Here is a 13496-nt window from a genome sequence, read left to right as displayed (position 1 = left end):
CTGTGCAGGAGGCAGAGGAGGGGAGGCTGGGGATGCTCAAAGGCTGCTTCAGGAAGGCAGTTTGTCCTCTGTCCTCTCCTCTGTCCCCATCCCTCCTGCACAGCAGCATCTCTGTGTCACTTTAGGGTTGAGCACTGCTCTGCCCAAAAGCAAAGGCCAATCAATTTGGGCAAAACTGATTCCTTTTTGCTGGATTGGGAAGCCTTGGGAGGAATTATCCACAAAATTCAGACCTTGGGTTGGGGGGGTGGAATGGGACATGATCTCCTTAAAGACCCTCAAAGAAACTCTCGTTTTGGTCAAGAGCCAATTATAAAAATTGGGTTTTGGGGGGGTTTGCTTAGCTTTAAAATTGTCATCACATCTGTAAAGCTATCAAGCTATCAAATGGGCCTGCACAGGCCATGCAGGAGGCAGAGGAGGGGAGGCTGGGGATGCTCAAAGGCTGCTGCAGGAAGGCAGTTTGTCCTCTGTCCTCTCCTCTGTCCCCATCCTAACCTAACCCTAACCCTAACTCTAACCCTGCTCTGCCTAAAAACAAAGGCCAATCAATTCGAGCAAAACTGATTCCTTTTTGCTGGAATGGGAAGCCTTGGGAGGAATTATCCAACAAAATTAAACCCTTGAGTTGGGGTGGGGGGTGGAATGGGGCATGATCTCCCCTTCCAGGCCTGGCTCCTCAGGACCAAAGGGTTTCTGGCCTCTCACAGCTCAGCTGGTCCCCACTGACACCCTGGGGGTCTCAAGGGGGAAAGAGATCCCACATCATCCATGCAGATCCCTGCAGGAATTGGAGCTGACACCAGTGCTGGAAAGAGAACCCCAAAGGCCCCAGACCCACCCTGGGCAGGGGGTGCTGGGTGGCTGTCCAAGGTCCCATCCCATGGCCAGCTGTGCCCCAAATGTTTGTCACCTCACCCCTCTTGTGCCCACACCTGCAGCCCCCACCCATGAACCCTCAGAGGGCACAGCCCCGGCTCCACAATTTCAAATTTGAGCTTCTTATTCGAAAAGTTTGTGGGCGGGCTGATGGATAGAAATTTGTCCTGAGTAGGAATCCAGAGCAAACTGCAACGCCTCATTTTCCTGAAGCAAATATTTCAACATTTTCTTGGTATTTTGGCCCGATTTTAACTCAACTGGAATGTGAATGCACTCAAGTCACATCCTGCTAACTCCCTGATCCGGGTCCCAGCTTTCTGAATCAATTCTGCCACCAGCTCTTTGTCATTCTCTTGGACCTTTGGTGGCTGAGGAAAACCCACTCTATGACCAAGAGAGGGTCCCTCTGTTGTCCCTTTTCAAGTGTTTCCTTTGCCTCAGGTGTTTGGTTTTTTCTGCCAACTCACCCGAAATCATAAATTTGTTGGTCCCCACAGACACCCTGGGGGCCTCAAGGGGAAAAGAGGTCCCACATCACCCCATGCAGATCCCTGCAGGAATTGCCTGCACCAGGGATGCTGGAAAGGAAACCCCAAAATCCCCAGCCCTGGCCCTTTTTAGGTGTTTCCTTTGCCTCAGGTGTTTGTTTTTTTCTGCCAACTTACCTGAGATGATAAATGTGAATGGTAGGTCAGGCTGACATTGCTTGGCCTGTCTTGTGGGCATTGCCATCTGAACCTTTTCTAAAGCTTTCTGTGCCTGATTTTAACTCAACTGGAATATGAATGCACTCAAGTCACATCCTGCCAGCTCCCTGATCCAGGTCCCAGCTTTCTGAATCAATTCTGCCACCAGCTCTTGGGTCTTTGTCATTCTCTTGGACCTTTGGTGGCTGAGGAAAACCCACTCAATGATCAAGAGAGGGTCCCTCTGCTCCTGGCCCTTTTCAAGTGTTTCCTTTGCCTCAGGTGTTTGTTTTTCTGCCAACTTACCTGAAATCATAAATTTGAATGGCAGGTCAGGCTGACATCGCCTGGCCTGTCTTGTGGGCATTGCCATCTGAACCTTTTCTAGAGCTTTCTGTGCCTGATTTTAACCCAATTCGAATCTGAATGCACTCAAAGTCACATCCTGCCAGCTCCCTGATCCAGGTCCCAGCTTTCTGAATCAATTCTGCCACCAGCTCTTTGTCATTCTCTTGGACCTGTGGTGGCTGAGGAAAACCCACTCTATGACCAAGAGAGGGTCCCTCTGGTGTTGTCCCTTTTCAAGTGTTTCCTTTGCCTCAGGTGTTTGTTTTTTCTGCCAACTCACCTGAAATCATAAATTTGTTGGTCCCCACAGACACCCTGGGGGCCTCAAGGGGAAAAGAGGTCCCACATCACCCCATGCAGATCCCTGCAGGAATTGCCTGCACCAGGGATGCTGGAAAGGAAACCCCTGGCCGTTTTTAGGTGTTTCCTTTGCCTCAGGTGTTTGTTTTTTTCTGCCAACTTACCTGAGATGGTAAATCTGAATGGCAGGTCAGGCTGACATCGCCTGGGCATTGCCGTCTGAACTTTTTCTAGAGCTTTCTGTGCCTCTGGGGTAACAGCCCCAGGAGAACCCGGGTCCCCTGTCACCGTGGGGGGACCCTGCCACGCTGGTCTGGCCGCTCCCGGCCGATCTGCATCACAAAAGCGCCATTCTTGTGAACTTGGGCGACCTCCCGACCTCGCCAGCTCGGGGAGTGAATGGCTTTAGTCTGCCACGACCATCATGTCACTTTGATTAGTGCGTGAATAAACTCTCAATCCCGGCCCGCCTGGGGGAGGCAGGGCTGCCAGCAGCAGCCGCTCTGCTCCCGCACCCCGGGGTGGCCCCAGGAGTCCCCGAACCTGCAGCAGCTTCGCCCCCGTGCCAGGCAAACCACCCTGCCCTGCCCGTGCCCATCTCCAGCCTCTGCCAGCTGCCCATGGCACCTTCGGGTGGGCAGAGTGGCAGAATGAAATGTTTAAGGATTGTTTTTTAATAATTTATTTAAAATAGCCCTGCCCTGCCCTGCCCGTACCCATCCCCACCTCACCCAACCCCTGCCACCGCTGCCACCAGCCCATGGCACCTTCAGGGTGGGCAGAGTGGCAGAATGAAATGTTTAAGGATGTTTATTTTAATAGTTTATAAAAGATAGCCCTGCCCTGCCTGTGCCCATGCCCACCTCACCCCAGCCTCTGCCAGCTGCCCACAGCACCTTCGGGTGGGCAGAGTGGCAGAATGAAATGTTTAAGGATTGTTTATTTTAATAGTTTATATAAAATAGCCCTGCCCTGCCTGTGCCCATCTCCAGCCTCTGCCAGCTGCCCACGGCATCTTCAGGTGGGCAGAGTGGCAGAATTCAATGTTTAAGGATTGTTTTTTTAATCATTTATTTAAAATAGCCCTGCCCTGCCCTGCCTGTGTGCATCCCCAGCTCACCCCAGCCTCTGCCAGCTGCCCACGGCACCTTCAGGTGGGCAGAGTGGCAGAATGAAATGTTTAAGGACATTTTTTTAAATCATTTATTTTAAATAGCCCTTCCCTGCCTGCACCCATCCCCACCTCACCCCAACCTCTGCCAGCTGCCCACGGCACCTTCAGGGTGTGGGCAGGGCAGGGTTAAACATTTAAAAGTTAAATCTTTAAGGATATTTTTTTAAAATCATTTATTTTAAATAGCCCTGCCTTGCCTGTACCCATCCTCACCTCAGCCCAACCTCTGCCACCTGCCCACAGCACCTTCAGATGGGCAGAGTGGCAGAATTCAATGTTTAAGGATGTTTATTTTAATAGTTTATAAAAAATAGCCCTGCCCTGCCTGTGTGCACCCCCAGCTCACCCCAACCCCTGCCACCTGCCCACAGCACCTTCAGGGTGTGGGCAGGGCAGGGTTAAACATTTAAAAGTTAAATGTTTAAGGATTTTTTTTTAAATCATTTATTTTAAATAGCCCTGCCTTGCCTGTACCCATCTTCATCTCAGCCCAACCTCTGCCACCAGCCCATGGCACTTTCAAGGTGGGCAGAGTGGCAGAATTCAATGTTTAAGGATGTTTTTTTAATCATTTATTTAAAATAGCCCTGCCCTGCCCTGCCTCTGCCCTCATCTCCAGCCTCTGCCACCTGCCCATGGCACCTTCAGGTGGGCAGAGTGGCAGAATGAAATGTTTAAGGATTGTTTTTTAATAATTTATTTAAAATAGCCCTGCCCTGCCCTGCCTGTGTGCATCCCCAGCTCACCCCAGCCTCTGCCAGCTGCCCACAGCACCTTCAGGTGGGCAGAGTGGCAGAATGAAATGTTTAAGGATGTTTATTTTAATAGTTTATAAAAAATAGCCCTGCCCTGCCCGTGCCCATCTCCAGCCTCTGCCAGCTGCCCACGGCACCTTCAGGTGGGCAGAGTGGCAGAATTCAATGTTTAAGGATTGTTTTTTAATCATGTATTTTAAATAGCCCTGCCCTGCCCTGCCCGTGCCCATCTCCAACCTCTGCCAGCTGCCCATGGCACCTTCAGGTGGGCAGAGTGGCAGAATTCAATGTTTAAGGATGTTTATTTTAATAGTTTATAAAAAATAGCCCTGCCCTGCCTGTGCCCATCTCCAGCCTCTGCCAGCTGCCCATGGCACCTTCAGGTGGGCAGAGTGGCAGAATGAAATGTTTAAGGATGTTTATTTTAATAGTTTATATAAAATAGCCCTGCCCTGCCTGTGCCCATCTCCAGCCTCTGCCACTTGCACCTTCAGGTGGGCAGAGTGGCAGAATTCAATGTTTAAGGATTGTTTTTTAATAATTTATTTAAAATAGCCCTGCCCTGCCCTGCCTGTGTGCATCCCCAGCTCACCCCAGCCTCTGCCAGCTGCCCACAGCACTTTCAGGTGGGCAAAATTCAATGTTTAAGGATGTTTATTTTAATAATTTATTTAAAATAGCCCTGCCCTGCCTGTGCCCATCTCCAGCCTCTGCCAGCTGCCCACAGCACCTTCGGGTGGGCAGAGTGGCAGAATGAAATGTTTAAGGATGTTTATTTTAATAGTTTTTAAAAAATAGCCCTGCCTTGCCTGTACCCATGCCCACCTCACCCCAACCTCTGCCTCAGCACCTTCAGGGTGGGCAGAGTTAAATGTTTAAGGATATTTTTAAAAATCATTTATTTTAAATAGCCCTGCCTTGCCTGTACCCATCCTCACCTCAGCCCAAGCTCTGCCAGCTGCCCACAGCACCTTCAGGTGGGCAAAATTCAATGTTTTTAAGGATGTTTATTTTAATAGTTTATATAAAATAGCCCTGCCCTGCCTGTACCCATGCCCAGCTCACTCAAACTCTGTCACCTGCCCACATCACCTTCAGGGTGGGCAGAGTGGCAGAATAAAATGTTTATTTTAATTTATTTTATTTATTTTTTTTTATTTATTTATTTATTTATTTAAATATTATTTATATTTATTCTGTTTATTTTAATATTTATTTTAAATCAATTTATTATAAATCAAATTATTTATTATAAATAAATTGATTTATTAAAATCATTTCTTTAATCAATTGATTTATTTAAAAATCAATGTATTTATTAAATCATTTCTTTAATCAATTTATTTATTAAAATAATTTCTTTAATCAATTTATTTATTTAAAAAATCAATGTATTTATTAAAATCATTTCTTTAATCAATTTATTTCAAATGTTTAAGGGAAATGCTGTGAGTCTTCCTCATTAGCTCAGTGCTCAAAACTCGGGCAGCAGCTCCAAAAGCATCGAGGGGAGCTCCCTGTGCAAGCACTGCTGGAGCAGACTGGGCTGGAGCCACCCAAAAAGCCCCATCAGGACCTGGAGGGGTTTGTAAAGGAGCCTCTGGAACATTGAATTATTCCTAAATTGCACAGGGACAGGGCAGCCAGGACACCACATCTGCCCCTGCCAGGGCAGGGTCTCCTGAGCTCTGGGTGAGGCTCGGTTTCTGTGCCAGTGCCACCCAGCCAGGGCAGGATGGGTGCTGTGGGCACAGCTGGGTGCCCCAAGGGTGCTTCCAGCAGCCATGAGCAGCTCCACAGGAATGGGCACAAAATTCCCCCCTCCAGCAGCTCCAGGCACCATCCAGGGGATCAAAAATTCCTCAAGAGCTGTTACAAGCTCCTGGGCAGGCAGAAATTTGTGATTTTGGGGCAAAACCTGGGGAATTTAATGGAGAATTGAGAAGGAAAAGTGCAGCATGAAAGCAGCTTTTGGGGAAAAGCTGAACTCCTGCATTCAACTCCAGCTTCCATTGAAAAATCAAGCATCATCCAGGGGATCAAAATTCCTCAAGAGCTGTTACAAGCTGCTCCTGGGCAGGCAGAAATTTGTGATTTTGGGGCAAAACCTGGGGAATATCATTGATAATTGAGAAGGCAAACTGCAGTGTGGAAGCAGCTTTTGGGGAAAAGCTGAACGCCTGTGTTCAACTCCAGCTTCCATTGAAAAATCAAGCATCATCCAGGGGATCAAATCAAGCATCATTTTGGGGAAAAGCTGAACTCCTGCATTCAACTCCATCTTCAACTGAGAAATCATCCAGGGGATCAAAAATTCCCCAAGAGCTGCTGGCAAGCTCCTGGGCAGGCAGAAATTTGTGATTTGGGGGGCAAAACCTGGGGAATCTCATGGAGAATTGGGAAGGCAAGCTGCAGTGTGGAAGCAGCTTTTGGGGAAAAGCTGAACTCCTGCATTCAACTCCATCTTCAACTGAGAAATCAAGCATCATCCAGGGGATCAAAAATTCTTCAAGAGCTGTTACAAGCTCCTGGGCAGGCAGAAATTTGTGATTTTGGGGGCAAAACCTGGGCAATCTCATGGAGAATTGAGAAGGCAAGCTGCAGTGTGGAAGCAGCTTTTGAGGGAAAGCTGAACTCCTGCGTTCAACTCCAGCTTCAACTGAGAAATCATCCAGGGGATCAAAAATTCCCCAAGAGCTGTTACAAGCTCCTGGGCATGCAGAAATTTGTGATTTTGGGGGAAACCTGGGGAATTTAATGGAGAATTGAGAAGGCAAGCTGCAATGTGGAAGAAGCTTTTGGGGAAAAGCTGAACTCCCGTGTTTAAATCCAGCTTCCACTGGAAAATCATCCAGGGGATCAAAAATTCTTCAAGAGCTGCTACAAGCTCCTGGACAGGCAGAAATTTGTGATTTTGGGGGCAAAACCTGGGGAATCTCATGTGCCAGGAGAATTGAGAAGGCAAGCTGCAGTGTGGAAGCAGCTTTTGAGGAAAAGCTGAACTCCTGCATTCAACTCCAGCTTCCACTGGAAAATCATCCAGGGGATCAAAAATTCTTCAAGAGCTGTTACAAGCTCCTGGACAGGCAGAAATTTGTGATTTTGGGGGCAAAACCTGGGGAATCTCATGGAGAATTGAGAAGGAAAGCTGCAGTGTGGAAGCAGCTTTTGAGGAAAAGCTGAACTCCTGCATTCAACTCCAGCTTCCACTGGAAAATCATCCAGGGGATCAAAAATTCCCCAAGAGCTGTTACAAGCTCCTGGGCAGGCAGAAATTTGTGATTTTTGGGGAAAAAGCTGGGGAATCTCATGTGCCAGGAGAATTGAGAAGGCAAGCTGCAGTGTGGAAGCAGCTTTTGAGGAAAAGCTGAACTCCTGCGTTCCCTCCCACACCACAACATCCAATAAACCCCGAGCTGCTCGACACCCATCAAACCTGCCAAAATATCAGCAGCTTTAAGCCTAAAAATGCGAGATCTGTAGAAAAGGGTGAGGAAGACAGTAAATTAGGCCCTGCACGAAGGGTTCTACATGGGAAGCTAATGACCTTTTGTCTCTCCTGTCTGCAGACGGGCCTCATTTGCATGTATGCACTTGGAATAATCTCGTCCATATTTCAGCGTGTGGCTGCATCCCCGAGTCCTCCTCCAGAGAGGTTCCCTCCCGCTGTGCATCCATTATCTGAGTGCAGCCACTTCAGGCTGCCTTTAAAGCCACCTAGACACCAGGCAGCCTCCTGCAGCCCCACAGGAGCCGCTCCCTGGGCTGCAGAAAGGGAGGGTTTGAGGCCCCATGTGTGCTAAAATACGAGAAACCCTGATGGGGTGTATGGGGGACACGGTGGGACCCCAACACCTCAGCTCTGGGGAGCATCCCTGGCCTTTGGGGGAGCTGCTGCAGCCCACAGCCACCCCTGTCCTGCCCTAGGGAGCAAGGCTTTAGGCTGGTCTCAGGTTTATGGACTGCAAACACTGCAAAGATCCCTCTGCTGCAAGCTGAGCTCCTGGCACGCCCTTTGTTTGTGCTTCAGGATCGTTTTGGTGCAATTCCCAAAGAAAGCGGAAAATCCAGGCGTCACTTGAGGTCTCTGCTCACCTGTCCCTCCTCACTTTGCTCCTCCTCACAGCCTGGGGGCCTCTCAGAGCTGGTTTGGGAGCCCAGGGGAAGCTGTGACCCTGCCTGGGGGCACCTGATGTGTACTGGGGCCAAAGCAGCTCCTTGCAGTGCCCCCAAACCCAAGGGAAGGGCAGCCAGGTGACTTTGGCAGGGCACGCCTCACCCAGCACAGCCACAGGCAGAATTTGGCCTCACCCATCACAACCAGGGGCAGAATTTGGCTTCATCCACCTCACCCAGCACATCCAGGGGCAGATTTTGGCTTTACCCACCTGGCACACCTCACCCAGCACAACCAGGGGCAGATTTTGGCCTCATCCACCTCACCCAGCAGAACCAGTGCCAGATTTTGGCCTCACCCACCTCACCCAGCAGAACCAATGCCAGATTTTGGCTTCATCCACCTCACCCAGCACAACCAGGGGCAGATTTTGGCCTCATCCACCTCACCCAGCAGAACCAGGGGCAGATTTTGGCCTTACTCAGCTCACCCAGCAGAACCAGGGGCAGATTTTGGTCTCACATCACCCAGCAGAATCAGTGCCAGATTTTGGCCTCACTCACCTCACCCAGCACAACCAGGGGCAGAATTTGGCCTCACCCACCTCACTCAGCAGAACCAGGGGCAGATTTTGGCTTTACCCACCCCTGGCACACCTCACCCAGCACAACCAAGGGCAGATTTTGGTTTTACCCACCTGGCACACCTTGCCCAGCAGAACCAGTGCCACAGTTTGGCCTCACTCACCTCACCCAGCACAACCAGTGCCAGATTTTGGTCTCACCCACCTCACCCAGCAGAACCAATGCCAGATTTTGGTCTCACCCACTTCACTTCACGCACCAGATTTTGGCCTCGCTCACCTCACCCAGCAGAACCAATGCCAGATTTTGGCTTCATCCACCTCACCCAGCAGAATCAGTGGCAGATTTTGGCCTCACCCAGCAGAACCAATGCCAGATTTTGGCTTCATCCACCTCACCCAGCAGAACCAGGGGCAGATTTTGGCCTCCCCCAGCCTCACCCAGAGAAGGATCAGCCCCAGCTCAGAGCACCCTGGCCTGCAGGAGCCAGAGAAATGCCACCCCGTGTGCCAGCACCCCAGAACTCTGAGCCCTGGTGTCTCCCCAGTTCCTCCCCAGCCCTTCCCAAGGCTTGCAGCAATAAAGATAAAATCTCTCCCATTTTGGGGTGCTCCAGGAAGCCCCGGGAGCTGAGCCCAGCCCCGGCCAGGCGGGCACAGAGCACACAGAGCGCCCTGCTAACAATGACTCCTCCCGTGCTGGGAGGGCAGAGCCGTGGCAAACACAAACCCTCAGACAGGCAGAGCTGTCAATCCGGGCCCCGGGCTCTCAAAAGATTGATTAAGGACAAAAAAAAAAAAAAAAAGAAAAAAAAGAAAAAAAAAAAAAACAAACAAAAGAGAAAAGAGAACTTATGGGCATGAGCTGAGAGGCGGGGAAAGAGGGGAGGGGAAACGAGCCGGGCCAAGTTAAAATTCCGACAGAGAAGTTGCAGCTGAACTATAGAGTCTAGACAAGCATTCACAGCCCCGGCCCCGATTGTTGGAGAGCCTCTATTGTCTTAATTAACCATTTTAGCTGCAATGGAAGCAGACAAACCTTTTCTTCTCCATCCCACCCCTCCTCTGCCGCACACTCACGCAGACAAACAGCACCAAGTCAAGTGCTTTGATTTAAAAACCCCTCGGCATATCCACACACACCTTCTTTGGGGCAGAGCTTTGCAGGGCTCGTTTGAGAAAATCACTCCCAAACAAGCGAGGGGAGAGGGGCGAGCTGGAGGTGGGGAAAAAAAGAAATGCAAATCCTGACGCAACGTGAATGGGAACAAATGGGTTGATTCTTTTAATCTCCTAATGTGCTTAATAAAGCATTATTGCGATGCAAATTTTATTTTAATGCTGTACATATTTTATTTGACATGCTGGTAATTTTAGTTGGCTGAACAATCCGTTGCTTTGTTTTACTGAGTTATTTCTGTTTTGGGTGGGGGGGATATTTTGGAGGGTATCATGGGAGCTCTGCCAGCCAATACCCCCTGGGAATCTCTGCAGCACTCTCTTCAGAGGCTTAAGCTAAAAAATAAATAGATAAATAGATAAATAGATAAATAGATAAATAGATAAATAAGAGGGCCAAATTCTCCTCTGGTGACCCTGATAGAAATGCAGGAGCAATGCAGGAGCACATCTCACACCCCTCTCTGAACCCTCACAAGTTTCACAGCCACTTCTCACTCATCCCACCTTGCCCTCCTGCCATCCCATCCCATCCCATCCCATCCCATCCCATCCCATCCCATCCCATCCCATCCCATCCCATCCCATCCCACTTGCACTCATTAAATGAGTTTATTGGGAAAAGCCTGACCAGCAGAAGGTTCTTGCCAAGGGCACCAGAGGGAAGGTCTGCCCAGGGAAGGGACATCCACACAGAGCCCTGCTGGTCCTGGGATGCTCCAGCCCAAAGCAAAGGCAGGGAAGAGCCTTCCATTCCCAAATCCAGCCTTCTCTGGGGTGGGTTTGGGATTTGTCTGCTCCTGAGGGTGACTGCCCCCACAGAAGGGGTTTGCACGAGGCATCCCCAGCCCTTGCCCATATTTTTATTAATATTGTCCCCTCTCCCACCATCGACCAAAAGTTGGCATCAGCAGCAGCTTCCCTGAAGGAAATCAGGGGGCTACAAACATTTCGAGAGCCAGCCTGGAACGGGGGGAATCTGCCTCATTTTATGCCACAGTGTCAAGGTACAAACCTGATTGCTAAAGAAAGAAATTAGTGACAATTATAATCATCGTGCTGGGCTGCAGCTCTCTAATAGAAAACTGTCACTTTGGAGGATAAATGCAGCTCAGGAGCTCTGTGTGTGTGTGTGTGTGTGTGCAAGCCTGGGAGCACCCCTGAGTCCACTCAGGCTTTTGTTCAGGACAGCTGAGCATGAAACAGCCTCCCACAGATCAGAAGAACTTTATATTTATATTTATATTTATATTTATATTTATATTTATATTTATATTTATATTTATATTTATATTTATATTTATATTTATATTTATATTTATATTTATATTTATATTTATATTTATATTTATATTTATATTTATAGTCAAGGGCTTTATATTTGCTATAAGGAAGGAGGTTTTCACAACGAGGGTGGTGGAGCCCTGGCACAGGTTGCCCAGAGAAGGCTGTGCCATCTCTGGAAGTGTCCAAGGCCTGGCTGGATGGGGCTTGGAGCAGTTTGGGACAGTGGAAGAATGAGATGAGGGTTTTAAGGCATCTTCCAACCCACACCATTCCATGGTACCATGCAGAGAACCCATGGATTGCTCTTCTCCCCATGAGATGAGCTGAAGGCCAGAGAAAAACCACATGAAGCATGTCAGGAGACACAAGGTGGAGAAGCACAGAAAAGGGAGGGAAAAGCACTCATGGGGTCCCCATGGCAGAGTCTGCAAGCCCTGCCTGTGTCACTGAACTGCTCCTGCCACCTCCCAAGGGCAGGGGGAAGCACAGATCTGATGGTGGGAGCTGGGGGAGAGAAGGGAGCCAAATCTTTTGCAAAGGGCTTGAGTGCAAAGGGAGAATTCCTTGCTGCAAGGCTGGAAATCCACACCCCAAATGTGTGTGGCAGGTTTGGGAGCAGTCAGGAAGCTCTCCCTGCCCTCCACTCAGACCTACAAGTGCCCAAGGCTTTGCAGCAGGAGGAGTGGAAACCAGAGGCACAAAAGGGAGGCAGGGCTGGTCCCCTGACTCTGAGGAGCTGGGATCCCTCCTCAGCCAGCTGCAGCACTTGAGAGATGTGTCAGGAGCCTTTCAGTGCCTGAGCACCAGCAGGGAAGGGCTGCAGGAAGGATTAAGGGGATTAAAGTGGTCTGGGAGCTACTTCCAGGAGATTTGCCACATTGGGGAAATCTGGGCTGCAGCACAGGAGGGCTGGGCAGGGAGCCTTGCCCTTGCTGAGGGAGTTGGAGAATCAAAGGAGGTCCAAAACACATCCTGCCCTGTCCTGGTGCTCCCTCAAGACCTGCCAGAGCTGCTCCAACCCCCTGAGCTGCCACAGGTGAGCCCAGGATGCAGGGCAGTGTTTCTGGGGAGGAAAAACCTCTTCTGACCAGCCACGTTCACAGCCAGGGCTGCAAACTTCTGAATTCCCACACACCTCATTCCTACAGGAACGAGGACCACAGAGACCCCTCACTTTGTGCTGGGGAGGCCAAGGTGTGAGCTTGGCCTCCAGCCACCCACCACGGGGCAGCCAACAAGCCCAGCTGGCACATCCCAGCCACACCACCTCCTCCAAGTGGTGGCCACGCCAGCCACAGCAAAAGGAATTTCCTGATGGTCTTCCAGAAGTGGAAATCCTACAGAAATGATTGGGGCCAGCAGCAGCCTCAGTAAAACCTTTGACACCGCCCTCAACATCAGCCAGAGCCTTTAGGTCATACAAATAGCAGGGGCAGAGCTGCAGGGCAGGACAGACTACGGCATGGACACCCATGGCATGGAGACCCACCATGGCATGGAGACCCACCATGGCATAGAGACCCACCATGGCATGGAGACCCACCATGGACACCCACCATGGTATGAACACAAACCATGGCCTGGAGACCCACCATGGCATGGAGACCCACCATGGCATGGACACCCACCATGGCCTGGAGACCCACCAGGGCTTGGAGACCCACCATGGCCTGGAGACCCACCATGGCATGGAGACCCACCAGGGCCTGGAGACCCACCATGGCCTGGAGACCCACCATGGCATGGAGACCCACCATGGCATGGAGACCCACCATGGCCTGGAGACCCACCACAGCATGGACATCCACCATGGTATGAACACAAACCATGGCATGGAGACCCACCACAGCATGGACATCCACCATGGCATGGACACCCACCAGGGCCTGGAGACCCACCACAGCATGAACAACCATGGAAAAACCTCTTCAAACCACAGCATGGACACCCACCATGGCCTGGACACCCACCATGGACCCCACCATGGCATGGACACCCACCATGGACACCCACCATGGCATGGATATCCACCATGGACACCCACCATGGACACCCACCATGGCATGGACACCCACCATGGACACCCACCATAGCATGGATGCTCACCATGGCCTGCACACTCCATCCATCACCTGCATTCCTCATCAATCACAACCATCCTCCAACCATCACATCCATCCTCCAA

The sequence above is a fragment of the Agelaius phoeniceus genome, chromosome 31, assembly GCF_051311805.1.
Source record: "Agelaius phoeniceus isolate bAgePho1 chromosome 31, bAgePho1.hap1, whole genome shotgun sequence".
Taxonomy (NCBI): domain Eukaryota; kingdom Metazoa; phylum Chordata; class Aves; order Passeriformes; family Icteridae; genus Agelaius; species Agelaius phoeniceus.
This window is presented reverse-complemented; position numbering follows the sequence as displayed.